This window comes from Balaenoptera acutorostrata, chromosome 8 (assembly GCF_949987535.1).
Source record: "Balaenoptera acutorostrata chromosome 8, mBalAcu1.1, whole genome shotgun sequence".
NCBI classification, from domain to species: domain Eukaryota; kingdom Metazoa; phylum Chordata; class Mammalia; order Artiodactyla; family Balaenopteridae; genus Balaenoptera; species Balaenoptera acutorostrata.
In genome coordinates, this window is record NC_080071.1 from 83,991,298 (window position 1) to 84,005,489 (window position 14,192).

Consider the following 14,192-nt stretch of genomic DNA (forward strand, 5'->3'; position numbering starts at 1 on the left):
TCTGGTTGCAGCAAAGTCCTGGAGAAAGAAAAGTGTTAGAAATAAGGCCTTGGAAGCTTCATGTTAAATGAGGTCATGCAAATGAGGTTTTACAATATTTTACTAAAAATCATTCAGAGGTTTTTATTCCTAACATGCCGATTTGATGATACAAAACTGGATGAGAACATTAATTATCTGGGTATTTAGTCAGACGTTTGGACTTAAGTAGATGCCTGCAAGGATATGGGGGCTTCTGATTTCAGTTAGTCGTTTGAGGTCATGGTTCCTTATAGTCCATTATTTTTCTTTTTGAGGGAAAAAGAACCATAATTGAAAGATTTTGGGAAAGGCCTTAAAAACTAAAATAGTTTTATATTGCTGAAGTGTAAAGATCACTACTGTCTTCATCCCAAGTATTGGGAGATTTCTTCAAGTTTCCTGGGCTCAAAATATCTTTGCAGTGCATCCTACAGTATTTGCTTCTTAAGAGTAACTCGATGGGCATTTGGGGCAAGGAAGGGCATGAAATGCCACCCTCACTCTCATTCAGAGGTTCTCTTCTTTTGGGTTAATAAGATGGGTAAACAGGGCGGATTCGGGCCTGAGTCCTTTTGCAGACAATGCAAATGGAAACATAAATAGTAAGTGATGCTTGGAAGGGGTTCATGATCTAGAGGAGTTTGAGAATATTCATATAATGATGGTTACTTTGCCCTTGGAAAATTGGCTCAATATCCGTTAGTACTCAGGGACTTTTCTTTACATGCACTTGGGATGGCAGTTATTGAATTGATTAGACAATTTTCCATTCACCTTAAAGAAAGGTGCATTACCTGCCCCCTGGGCATCACAAAGCTCTATTATCTTATTTCCCAGTGGGAGAGGGCAAAGCAGAGAGACCAAGGAAAAGCATCTATAATAACCATTTATCTGCCCTCCAATATTGTCTTTAGTTTCTGAAGATGAACAATTTTTTCATTAAATTTCTGCTACAATGTGAAACTCTACCTATATTTGGAGGAAACCCTCCATATTTGCTAGCTGGGCCAAGACCAAAACAAAGCAAGACATAAACCAACCACTTGCTTATATTTAGTCCATATATATTTCTGCATCTCGGTGGTAGGGGAGGTTTTTAGGGCCTGATGTACATCCAATTTTAGGAGACGTTCCTTTTGAAAAAGAATGATGAAATTCAAAATTCTAAATTAGATGTGAAAGTGAATATTTATTTATTTAGAAGGAGAAAAGAAAACACAAAAAAATCTCAAATTTAAAAAGACTGACAATAGAAAGCCCAGAGATAAACCCACATACATATGGTCACCTTATCTTTGATAAAGGAGGCAAGAATATACAATGGAGAAAAGACAGCCTCTTCAATAAGTGGTGCTGGGAAAACTGGACAGCTACATGTAAAAGAATGAAATTAGAACACTCCCTAACACCATACACAAAAATAAACTCAAAATGGATTAAAGACCTAAATGTAAGGCCAGACACTATCAAACTCTTAGAGGAAAACATAGGCAGAACACTCTATAACATAAATCACAGCAAGATCCTTTTTGACCCACCTCCTAAAGCAATGGAAATAAAAACAAAAATAAACAAATGGGACCTAATGAAACTTAAAAGCTTCTGCACAGCAAAGGAAACCATAAACAAGATGAAAAGACAACCCTCAGAATGGGAGAAAATATTTGCCAATGAAGCAACTGACAAAGGATTAAACTCCAAAATTTACAAGCAGCTCATGCAGCTCAATATCAAAAAAAAAAAAAAAAACCCAATCCAAAAATGGGCAGAAGACCTAAACAGACATTTCTCCAAAGAAGATATACAGATTGCCAACAAACACATGAAAGAATGCTCAACATCATTAATCATTAGAGAAAAGCAAATCAAAACTACAATGTGATATCATCTCACACTGGTCAGAATGGCCATCAAAAAATCTACAAACAATAAATGCTGGAGAGGGTGTGGAGAAAAGGGAACCCTCTTGCCCTGTTGGTGGGAATGTAAATTGATACAGCCACTATGGAGAACAGGATGGAGGTTCCTTAAAAAACTAAAAATAGAACTACCATACAACCCAGCAATCCCACTACTGGGCATATACCCTGAGAAAACCATAATTCCAAAAGAGTCATGTACCCCAATGTTCATTGCAGCACTATTTACAATAGCCAGGACATGGAAGCAACCTAAGTGTCCATCGACAGAAGAATGGATAAAGAAGATGGGGCACATATATACAATGGAATATTACTCAGCCATAAAAAGGAATGAAATTGAGTTATCTGTAGTTAGGTGGATGGACCTAGAGTCTGTCATAAAGAGTGAAGTAAGTCAGAAAGAGAAAAACAAATACCGTATGCTAACACATATATATGGAATCTAAAAAAAAAAAAGAAAAGTGGTCATGAAGAACCTGGGGGCAAGACGGGAATAAAGATGTAGACCTACTAGAAAATGGACTTGAGGACACGGGGAGGGGGAAGGGCAAGCTGGGACAAAGTGAGAGAGTGGTAGTGTATATATGGACCTATATACACTACCAAACGTAAAATAGATAGCTAGTGGGAAGCAGTCGCATAGCACAGGGAGATCAGCTCAGTGCTTTGTGACCACCTAGAGGGGTGGGATAGGGAGGGTGGGAGAGAGGGAGACGCAAGAGCGAAGAGATATGGGGATATATGTATATGTATAACAGATTCACTTCATTATAAAGCAGAAACTAACACACCATTGTAAAGCAATTATACTCCAATAGAAACGTTAAAAAAAATTGTAAAGCTACTATACCCCAATAAAAATTTAATTAAAAAAGAAAAATAAAAAAATAAAAAGACTGACAAATGCCACAAACATAAGAACTTTCAGAAAAATGATATTTTAATTAATAAGCTGCCCGGTGCACCTCCATGATACTTTTTCTCTACACTTTTGGTTCCATACTCTGATCATCTCTTCATATAAAAGCAGTTTTATGACATCATTTTCTCTAAAGAGAATAGAAAGATAATTCAGTCTTTAATACTGTTGATTTAAGTTTTTTCAACTTCACAAACTTTTATTGATAATATACATTTTCCAGGTGTTGTCAAATTTAGTGAGAAACCACTACATAATTTCTTTCATATATGGCTTGTTATATATTCATTAATTTTAATACCATTACAAGTTTGTGCTCTACAAACATAAAAATTTGGATAAATTCTCTTTTGTTTGATTCCAATTAATAAAGAAAGAAAAAGTTCATGGTTCATTTATAACTTTCAATGCTGTATTATCCAATTTCCCACCAGGAAAGGACTTCTGTGTTTTCTAGGCACCAAAGAGAACCCAATCTTGTATTTATAATTTTACATGTTTGGTGACTGGAAGAGTTCCCCACAGACTAGCTTCTGACACATAAAACCTTGTTTTCCCTTCACTATTTTATGTTTTTGGTATTGGGGATGGTAGGACAGCTCATATTGTGAAACCGTCTCTGATCTAAAATCTTCATGCAGCAATGTCTGGCTGAGTCCATGATGGGAACATTCAGGAAGCCATTCCTACATGTGGATGGCTAGCAGTCACTTAACTATACATGAAAGTGATGTCAAGCAACATAAATATATCTCCTGTAAACACTAATCTACTCAATTCCCCTTAAGCTAGACCGCACACATGTCTGTGGTCACTCTTTTGACCCTCCACATGAGAAGAGATAAGATGTAGTGAGAGTCTGAATGGAAAGAGACAATTGCAGTTAAAATGTCTTCACTTTGAAAATCACACAAACATACAACCATGTGAGTACCTGGGAGTGGGTTCTATGCAACCAAGGAGCCCTGAATTTTAAACTTTGATGGTTTTACAGTAAGTGCCCTTCATGGTGAAATGGTCTCTGTGGTGAGAATGTTCTTAGCTTGTGCTCACTCTCTATGACCGTGGGCTGTTTACTCGAGATTTAGCCATCTTCTGTTGCTGAACTCCAAGTGGAGAGTATAAGACAAGACTCTGTCCAGAAGGGCTGGGGAATGGTGGGTATGGGGTAGCGGTTGTGTAGGTTGATGAGGGGACTAAGTGCCCTACATCTCCGAGGTTTATGGCTTGGTGCCAGGTGCTGAGAAGACAAACAGGTATTTTTCTTGCTCTCAGGGAGTTATGGTCTGCTGAAGGCAGAACACATCCCTAAAACGATGAACATGAAGTGCTAGAGAAGTGACAGGACTGTGTGATGGTGAAGGAAGTTGGGAAAAGGGGACCCATCACAAATGGCATCTCAGAGAAGCTGGATTTGAAGTAAGCTTGGAAGACAGGCAGGACACATTTAAAAGCAGAAGAGGGAAAATGACACAAACAGTGCATGGATGCTTTTTCCCCTGATCAGCACCTGCTGAGTAATGGTAAGAGGCTCTGTTTTAAGCACAAGCTGAGGAGAGGGAGAAGACAGAGGCTGTGAAGTCCAAGGCGAGAGAAGCTTCCTTGAGAAACTCCAGAGTGAGATCAAAGTGGGTGGAAAAAATGCCTTTCTTTCTGCACAATAAAAGACTCTGGCAATAATAGCAGACTTTTAAAAGAGTCAAACGAAAGAGGAAATCATAATTTTGTGATACAGTTCCTGTGCAGTAAGAATTGTGGGAGACCTATGGGTTAGAGTTAGGTATTTCCTTTCTTACAAACGAGGCCGCTGCTTCCATGTTATTACAGGAGGATATAAGGAAACTTGGTAATGGGAAGTTAAAATTTCTAGAGGCTTAGGGTGAGTGTTATGTGTGATTAAAATATTAAAGCCTGGGAGATTATTCATTACGGTTTAATGGGCTGAGTATTGAAAGGGGTCCCTCAGGGTCTGGAAAGAGCACTGTGGGCAGGGAGGTTGACGCTGTATGTCTGAGACATCAGCCAATTAGGAATAAGACATAATTACTCTGCGTTGACTCTTTGTCTCAATCTGGAGTGATGTTATTGAGTTATCTGTAAAATGCCTGAATGTGCAAATCCAAATATGTCAAATGATACAGAGAAAGATTTTTTTTTTAAAGTAGGCATGTTTGCTTAATTACCTTTGTTTTTAAACACAGTTCATTTCCTTCAGCCTTGACTAGATTATTAGCTCATGAGGGCAGGTCCTGGTCATTACTGTATTCTTAGTGCTTAGCATAGCTTGTGGCATTTGATAGATGCTCAATAAATCCTTGCTGATAAATGTACATGCATGAATGAAAGGAAAGCACTGTCACAGGTGATAGGTGTAATAATTGTTATTTTAAATAAATATTTTCCTTATTTATTACATAGTTTTCTTCCAACAAGTATGCAAGGGATTAAATAGAGAAGTTATCGGAGAATTAACTGGGCTAATATTAATCCAGCTATTGATATTGTTTAAAGTGCTTAGATTGGTTTCTTTATCCCATGAATAAGGATTTGCTAAAAAAATAGAAATAGGCAAAAAGTTGAGAACCATAATTGGTAATAAATGCACATAAAAGATATTAATGTTTTTCTTGGACTGAAAGCTCCTTTCTCTTCATATAAAATACGTTCCACTCTGTGTCTGCACACGCCCTTGTTCAGAGCATCTGCAAACATATTCAGCCGTAGCAGATGAAAACACAACATCATCACCGAGAGAACACAAATATCTCTTTTCTTGCCTAAAGGCTAATTTTGTGGTTGTCCATAACTTTTAAATTCAAAACCTCTCTTCTGTCATTATTATGGTTTTAAAATGAAACGTTATAGGAATAAGAATCACTGAGAAAATGATGCCACTTTATGATTTTGGCTTTTAAGTAATCTAATAAAATATTCTTCAAAGGTATTCATAAATAGTTAACCTTTTAATGTTTGTAGGCAATACATTGTTTTCTCTGTTTAGTTTTTATAGATTATTTAGTCAAGCAATCTCAATTGTTTATTTTACCTATAAGTCTAGTTTCATAAATGGAGGACCACGTAGACCTGTTTAAAAATAAAGTTTTACTATGACGGTTTATTAGATAGTGATATAAGATATATTTTGGTAAAAAACTATGAGAAAGAGGTTAACCTTAAACCCTATTAAAATAAGAAAAAATAATTTTAAGTGGATTGTAATTCATAACAACTTTTGTAAGTTAATCGTATTTAATAGTTTTATTTCAATACAAATTAAGTCAAATGAAAAGAATACTAATACGTAACGTAAAAAATTCATGTTTGACTCTTTGAATTGACCCACAGAAAAAGAACTGGTGATGATTGTCAGGCTCAAACTTATATTGTATGTGGACAGTTTTATTTTATCATGTGTTCATTTCAGTCAACATTTTGGATTGTTCAGATAGTCAAATGCAACAGTCGAGAAATGCCATTGCATAACGCACTCACTAAAGGCAAATCCTGTGCAAAAGGATATATGACAATGGAGTTTTAGCCCAGGATGTGGGACCTTTGATTTTCTTTCCCGGGTATGTTTTCATCGCTCCTGAATTCAGCTGAAATCTATTAAGGAAATCATTCTTATGGAGATCCTGCTTAGAAAATGTTAAAAAACATGATGTCAAATTGCCTTTGGCATCTAGGCATTTGAATGTTTACTATGACCAAATATATACTTATGCGTTATCTTAGAAGAAACACAATTCCTTATTTCTGCAGCTTCTAACAATGCAGCCATCTGGCCATGTGGCAATGATAAGATCTCTTAATTTGGTGGTATTAAAATGCTGATCCACAAACCTTTCAAAGTAAAAATTGCTTCCTTTCTTCCCCCAACCAAAAGTCTTCAGCTAGAGTCAGGATCCAGGACCAAAAGCATCTTTTAAAGAATATGGCTTTTTCCCTATTAGTACTTTAGGCTGATGATAACTAAATTGGCAATTTATACATCAATGTTGTTATGTCACAGAGCTGTCAGACATCTTGGAACACACTTGACTATTTAGAATGATACTGCATTGGTATCCAGTTATTATTGCTTTGAAATGATTGAAGCAATCACACAAAATGAAAGTTTTATTTACACTTGAGACAGTCAAACCTTTCTGCTTTTTTCATTGTGTCAATATTTTTTAAAAATAACTTTGAAATGCTGTTTGGGGGTAGCTATTCAAGCAGTTTGTGATAAGAGACACAGGAAAAGGCATAGAGATTTCTGAACAGTGACAGATATTTTAACTAGCCATACCTCAAGCCAATTTTATTGCTAACCTAAAAAATAAATTATAAATAGGGATGCTACTCAAGATTAATTGTTTATTTTCCCACAATTTTTGTTGTTTTAAAAGACATTTCTTTTGGAGCAAGAGGATAAACTTATATGCAATATCTGATATACATTTACCAGGTAAAGAACACATGGTATTTATTTTAAATTTCCATTTTAAAGATACTCTTTATTGAGATATAATTCATATACCATATGACTTACCCATTTAAAGTGTATGCTTCTATGTTTTTTAAAAAAATTTATTTATTTATTTTTGGCTGTGTTGGGTCTTCGTTGCTGCACACGGGCTTTCTCTAGTTGTGGCGAGAGGGGGCTACTCTTCGTTGCAGTGCGCAGGCTTCTCATTGCAGTGGCTTCTCTTGTCGTGGAGCATGTGCTCTAGGCCCACGGGCTTCAGTAGTTGTGGCCGGGGGCTCCGGTAGTTGTGGCTCATGGGCTCTAGAGCACAGGCTCAGTAGTTGTGGCGCACAGGCTTAGTTGCTCCTCGGCATGTGGGATCTTCCCAGACCAGGGATTGAACCTGTGTCCCCTGCATTGGCAGGTGGATTCTTAACCACTGTGCCACCAGGGAAGTCTCACTTCTATAGTTTTTAATATATTCACAGAGTTGTGCAACCATCACCACAATACATTTTAGAATATTTTTATCATCCACAAAAGAAAATGTATTATTAGCAGTCAATCTCTATTTCTCCCCAAATACCCTCTCTCTAGCCCTAGACGACCACTCATCTACTTTCTATTTCTATATATTTGCCTATTTTGGACATTTAGTGTAACAAGCATCATGTGTTTTAGAAACAAAATATATATTTTTTTGGTGACTGATCAACATAATGTTTTTAAAGTCCATTCATGTCATAGTATGTAAAAATAGTTTGTTTTTTATTGTTGAATAATATTCCATTGTGTGTATATATACATATATATACATATATATATTGCATTTTATTTATTAATTTATCAGTTTATCGATATTTGGGTTGTTTCCAAGGAAATATTAATTTTTCACAATCTCCCCTGGTAACTGAGGATTTGGGAATCATAAGATAAGATGGTTTTTGACTGTAATTTTTTCATCTCTCATCTTGGCGATGAGAGCTTTCTCCTGTCACGTCTTCCTAATAAAAAGGGGTGAACTTAAGGAAAAATGATGCCCAAAGATGGTGGGGGCAGGGATGAGTCAAATTTCCCTTAGAACAAGGTTTATCTGGAAGTTTTATCTTTTTTGTATGTCAAATTGAAAGGAAAAAGAATACATTAGACTTGGCTCCATCTTGCTTACTTCTTCGCTCACAGATTATTAATATATAAAGAGCTGAGATACATTCCTGAACTCTCAAGAGTCATGCCCTGGGATAATGCAGGCAAAGAAGAGTCAAATGCTGATCAACTATCAAGTAGATGAATTATTATAGACATCTCGGTTGATGGGGGGGGTATCTTCTACTCATCAGCACACTTCTGTTTTCTTTCTGATCAAGATGATTTCTGAAGTCTTCGCTTTGCCTACTGTAATTAAGCCAAGTTTCAGTCACACAGCAATCACTAGCATGTTTAATAGGGAAAAGCTTTTTTTCTCGGGTACATGGAGCCTGTGTCGGGGAGGGGAGTAGTCAGAGGATTTATGTCTTCTGATAGACGAACAGCACCTCAGGAGGTGGTAGATGAGATATGTTTGCTGATCCTAAACATGTCTAGAACATGAAATTCTTACCTGTTATCAAGTTAAATATGACGGTTCTACACATCTCACTCTTCAAAATTCGTTGTGCTCAAACTGCTGTTTTTTTGTTTAATAAGTTCTTACCACTCTCTTGGATGCCTTCAGTTCAAAAGGTTAACTCTACTTAATCTGGATAAGCATCCTCTAGCAAAAGAATGATTGAGGGAGCAGGGCAGTCCCTGAATCATGGAAGCCAGGAATAACCCAGATCCTCAAAGTCTATGAACAGCCATAATAAAAGAACTAACAACAAAGAACTGAAGAAATAAGTAAGCTATGCAGCAGAGAGCCACCTAATTTTCAAAGCTTTCAAAATAATCCTGTTTTCATGTAGAGGACACAGTCATTGTTCAGAATATTAAAATTTTATAGGTTTCACCGAATAGCAATGGAGGAAATCCCAGACACAGTAAATGGGACAATATGCTCCCCATATCTGGCTGGACCATTCTCTCATCTTTGAGGCACAGTAGTGCAGAAATGACAGGAGGATGTGCTCTGCCTACAGACAAGCTTAGCTTCAAATCCTGGCTTCACCTCTTACCAGTTTGTAGTCTTAATAAACCATGGAAAAAATGGGGATAATAAAATATATCTGCTTTGCAGAATTTCTGTGAAGATTAGATGAAATACAAAATAAACAATATCGGAGCAAACTGGATGACACTTTATTGCTTTCTGTGTTATAGTCTGTAAGGGTGAACTATTTGAAATTGTTGCTCTTTAATTTTTTTCATACAAAAATATTTCATAAGGTCTAACCTAAATAACCTAAATAATTTGAGGTAAAATATTTATAAAAAACAGCTATTTATGAGTGTAAAGCAATTAAAATTTGGTTCCTTGCATGTAGCTACTTCCTCTGCTACCCAAATCTTATTTACTTGGTATAAATATTTGTTTTAGTTCAATTATGTAAACATTATTTATTGATGAAAAACATTAAATTATTTTTTCTAAACCTTTATTTCTTATGTTTGGAACCAAATATATACAAGTACAGTGTGTTACCTTATTTTTCAGGGCTATAAAACATTTAATTAAGAAATGCCTTCATTCTTGTTCCCAGAGGTGTTTATGACTTAATTCATCTAAATACCTGCAACTGTTATGGGTGATGTTGTTATCATGTGTCAGAAAACAAGTAGATGATTGCAACAGACATGAAATAGGGAACCATTTCATGAATATGAAAGTAAAAAAAATTATAATTTACAGCAGAAATGTAGACATGTTAAAAACATGAACCACTGCTTAATCATCATCGCTTATTTAGTTCCTTAATAAGAATAGTGCCGTTTGAGAGAACTTATAGATCTGGAGAGAAAACAGCTTCTATTCTTAGACATAAAGATCTTTAATGAGAATGAGTAAACACAAACTTTTACACATACAGATCAACCATTTGAAGCCAATGCATGATTTCAATTTCTCAGTACAGCGTATAAAAGGATACATGGGTTAGCTTTATTTTAAAACATTTAAAAAGTCAGTTGAGAATGTGCTTTTCATCAGTATTGAAGCATTAATCAGTTAATTGACAAAAATCTTCCTCCAGGCATGATGAGACAGTTCACCTTTGACTATGGCATTAGGATGAAATGCTATAGGTTTGAATTGCATATTGAAATATTGCATGGTTTTAAGTTTTGTAGAATTTTATGTTTTAACTCTTCAACTAAACTTCCATAAAATTATTTCTCATTTTTCACCTTTAAAGTAATAAAGTTACCTTTTTCCTCTTCTTAAAGTCATACATATTTGCACAAAGCAAATGTAAAAAGTGTAGAAATTGATGTTTGTAGTCTTAGTAGCTCAATTATTTTAGAGTAGATGAAAGGCAATTTAAACACTTAAAATCACTGGGAATAAATGATAGTGAACCTAATTTTAAAATGCAAATAATTAAACCAAACTAATAAATAACTCCAAACTTTACCTCTCCAAGATATTTCAGGGATACTTGAGCAAACACTTATACCTCTTCAATAATTGAGATGCTGCAATTCCATTGGCATACATAAAATGTATGAAAAACAAAAACTCAATAGCAACTGCTAAACTTACATCCTGATTGACGCTACACAGGGAAGTGAAGTGATAAGTTAGATAATTTAGTCCTCAAACCAAGCTGCTAATGGGACAACGGTATTTTTTCTTCTTTTGAAAAGAGCTGTCTGGATTGACCATCTACATTGATGAAAGGCATCAGAAAGTGGTTTTCAGTTCTATTTCATTGGGTCTCTAAGAACCACTTTATTTGGCCTGCTCTGTATCTACATATGAAGTCATTAGGTCCAGGCACGTATCTGAATTACCGCTCCCAATAGCTTGGATTCCTGGAGCCCTTCAGAGACTCATTAATGTAAAATGTTCTAACAGACTGGCAAGTGCTTAGATGTAATTTGCTTTTCAAATAAGTGACCATTAAAGTCAAGCCTTTGAAAATTGGAATTCTGAAGTCTGTCATTTCCACACAATGAATAATTAGATAGTCAGATAAAGCAATTAGAAACAAACAAAAAATTTGAGAGAGAATACCTATTGTTCTGAAAAAGATAAAAACTAGTCTTTCACATTTGTTTCCTTTGACAATGATTCTGATTAATTACAAAAATATCCATGTTTCAAATAGACTTTCTGCCTGATGAACACTGTTTTTTGTTTGTTTTTGTCTCTGTTGGTAAAACTGACATATATCCTGATTTCTGGCTCAGTTTCCAATTTGCTTCCTTGAACTTTTTTCATTTAAGGCAATGGTTTTTGGAAAAATGGCCTTTGTAATGAGGTGTTCAAGTTAGCTCTGGCTATTAACAAGATTTGGCAAATCTCTGCGCTTAAGCTTTGATTATGGAATCAAGTGTTTGAAATAGGTGACTCAGAAGTTCTTCAAACACTTTATATCCTCTAACCACTCCAGAAATCATTGACAGCAACAGAGCAGGAAAGTGTTTTTTGTTTTGTTTTGTTTTGTTTTTAAACTTCATATTTCAATGTTTCTGACTTCAATCATGGAGAATTAAAAAATATATATCATTATAGTTTCCTGTCTGAGATCCCAGATGTCAGCTTTCAATTGAAGGATACTATGAATTGCTTACTTTTACCCTTTGGAAAGCCTCAAAAAGACCCCCCTCTCTGTGCAAGAGGAGCTAGCACCATCTGGGCAAGGACAGCTTGAGCCTTGACTTTTGTTCCTTTGTAATGTACAAACCTCATCATTATACCACGTCTGTTGCCAGCTAACATTTTCCCACTTGAAAGGAAAGCAGAATAGAGCATAAAAATATTCTTGGGCTTCAAATTGGTCTTGTCAAATAAATTTTTATTTTACTAGGGGTAAATAAATAAAAATTGGAATTCTAAGTTGACAAATCATTTCACTGAAAAATCTGAAGACATTGTTCTGATGTCTTCTATCAATCGCTTCCGACATTGCTGTTGAACAGTGTTATGATGTTCTGATTCTTTATCCTGCTAGTGTGGCTTATTTATCTTATTAGAAGACATGATAATCCTCTTTGTTCCTGGTATTCTAAAACTTCATGATGTTAAGACTGGGTGTGGATCTTTTTCCTCCCTGGCATTAGCCTATTCTCTGAACTCCCTTAAGCAAAATACTCAAGTCTTTCAGATCTGAGAAATTGTCTTATGTTTTGATTATTCTGTCTCCTCTACTTTCTGTGTTTTCACTCTACCACTTCCATTAGTTGAATACTGGATTTCTTGAATTGATCGTCAGACTTTTTATTTCCTCTTTTTTTTTTTGCATTTCTGTTCTCCTTTCTGGAAGATTCCCTTGAATTTATCTTCCAACACTTCTATATTGAATTTTTAAATTTCAACTCTCACAATTTAAATCTCCAGTCTCCCCCTCTTTTTATCATTGCTTAAAAGAAAAGGTCTTGTTCTTGTTTTGCACTGTTTTTCTTATTTGATGATAAACATTCTAGGTGTTTACTTATTTATTTATGGAGGGATTACCTTTGTTCTTACACCTTTGTTTATTTCTTTTGAGTCCTGCTTGTCTATTTTATTGCTCTTTCATGTTAGAAGATTTTAAAAATCTCTGTCCTCTGTTGTACATTTTATACTTAAGAGTGATGAACTAAAACACTGATTGGAAACCCCTGAGTGCTGCTTGTTAATTAGTGGATTTCTCTGTAGGTTGATTGGATGGGGCCAATCATATCTTTGGAAGACCTGCTTACTATCAGAATGTTTAGGTTTTTGTCCTGCAATCCATCTATTTCTCCAAAGAGGAATTCTTCAATTTATTGCTTGGGGTGTGGGTGTTACAGTTCTGGTTTCCTGTATTCTTGCACCTTGGTGGCACAAGGGGTTGGAAGGAGTGTCATATCACTTAGTGTATGGACTTTTACTTAAACTCAGTTTTCAATACTGTGATTTTCCCTTGTATTTCTCTGGAGCCTGGCTTATTGTCACTATGGAATAAACATTCAGTTCCATCAATTTATTGAAAACCTATTGGCTGAGTACCTACTATGTTAGGTACTGGGAGTGTGATGGACAAAATCCTCTTGCTGAGATGGAAGGGATGGTGGTCTCTTGTATAGGACCAGAGAGGGAGTTCAGAGTTCTAACTCTTCTTTACACAGACTGTCAATGAACATTCTTATTTTCAGCCCCTCTGCCTACTTGTCTCTACCATGTTTATTACCTAATTTCTAATAGCTAAATTATTTCCCTGACTTTAAAATGAGAATTGACTTGGTGTTCTCCTCTGAAGTTTTGGTGTTCAGCATTCTTAGTTCTCCTACAGTCAATTTGGTTTTTATTTTCTGAAAACTTGGCATATCTCACCTATCGTTCCATTCTCTGTCCTTTTGGCTTTATACTTCTTTTATTCTACTTTCATTTAAGTGTGGTTTTAGGAGGGAGATAAATCCATGTATTTAATCATCTATGTTTAATGGAAGCATTCTAGACACCTCTTTCCATCAAAGACAAAATTTCTCCAGAACTGAATTTTGGTGCCAGCTATTAAAACTAATAAAATTTTCTTCAATTATTGCATTGAGGTGATTGCTTTGGCAGCAATGGGGAGAAAGAAATACAAAGGAAATCACTGGATACAGGCAGTAAAAGTGGTCAAGGTAACAGAATGGAAGGGAGTAAAGAGGCGTTTCAGAGACAGCCTGGAGAAAATGATGACTACATGGGTGTGAGTGAGGGAGAAGTGGCAAAAAAAGTTCCTATTGACTTTTTTGTTTTTACCCTGAGTTATTTGGATAATAATAATGCCTTTCA

General features: G+C 35.6%; 1 protein-coding gene across 2 annotated transcripts in view; it reads right to left on the minus strand.

The window, feature by feature from the left end:
• The window catches only part of SPHKAP (SPHK1 interactor, AKAP domain containing), a 152,098-nt gene that overhangs the window by 37,366 nt on the left and 100,540 nt on the right, over positions 1–14,192 (minus strand). The gene's annotated exons all lie outside the window — the stretch shown is intronic.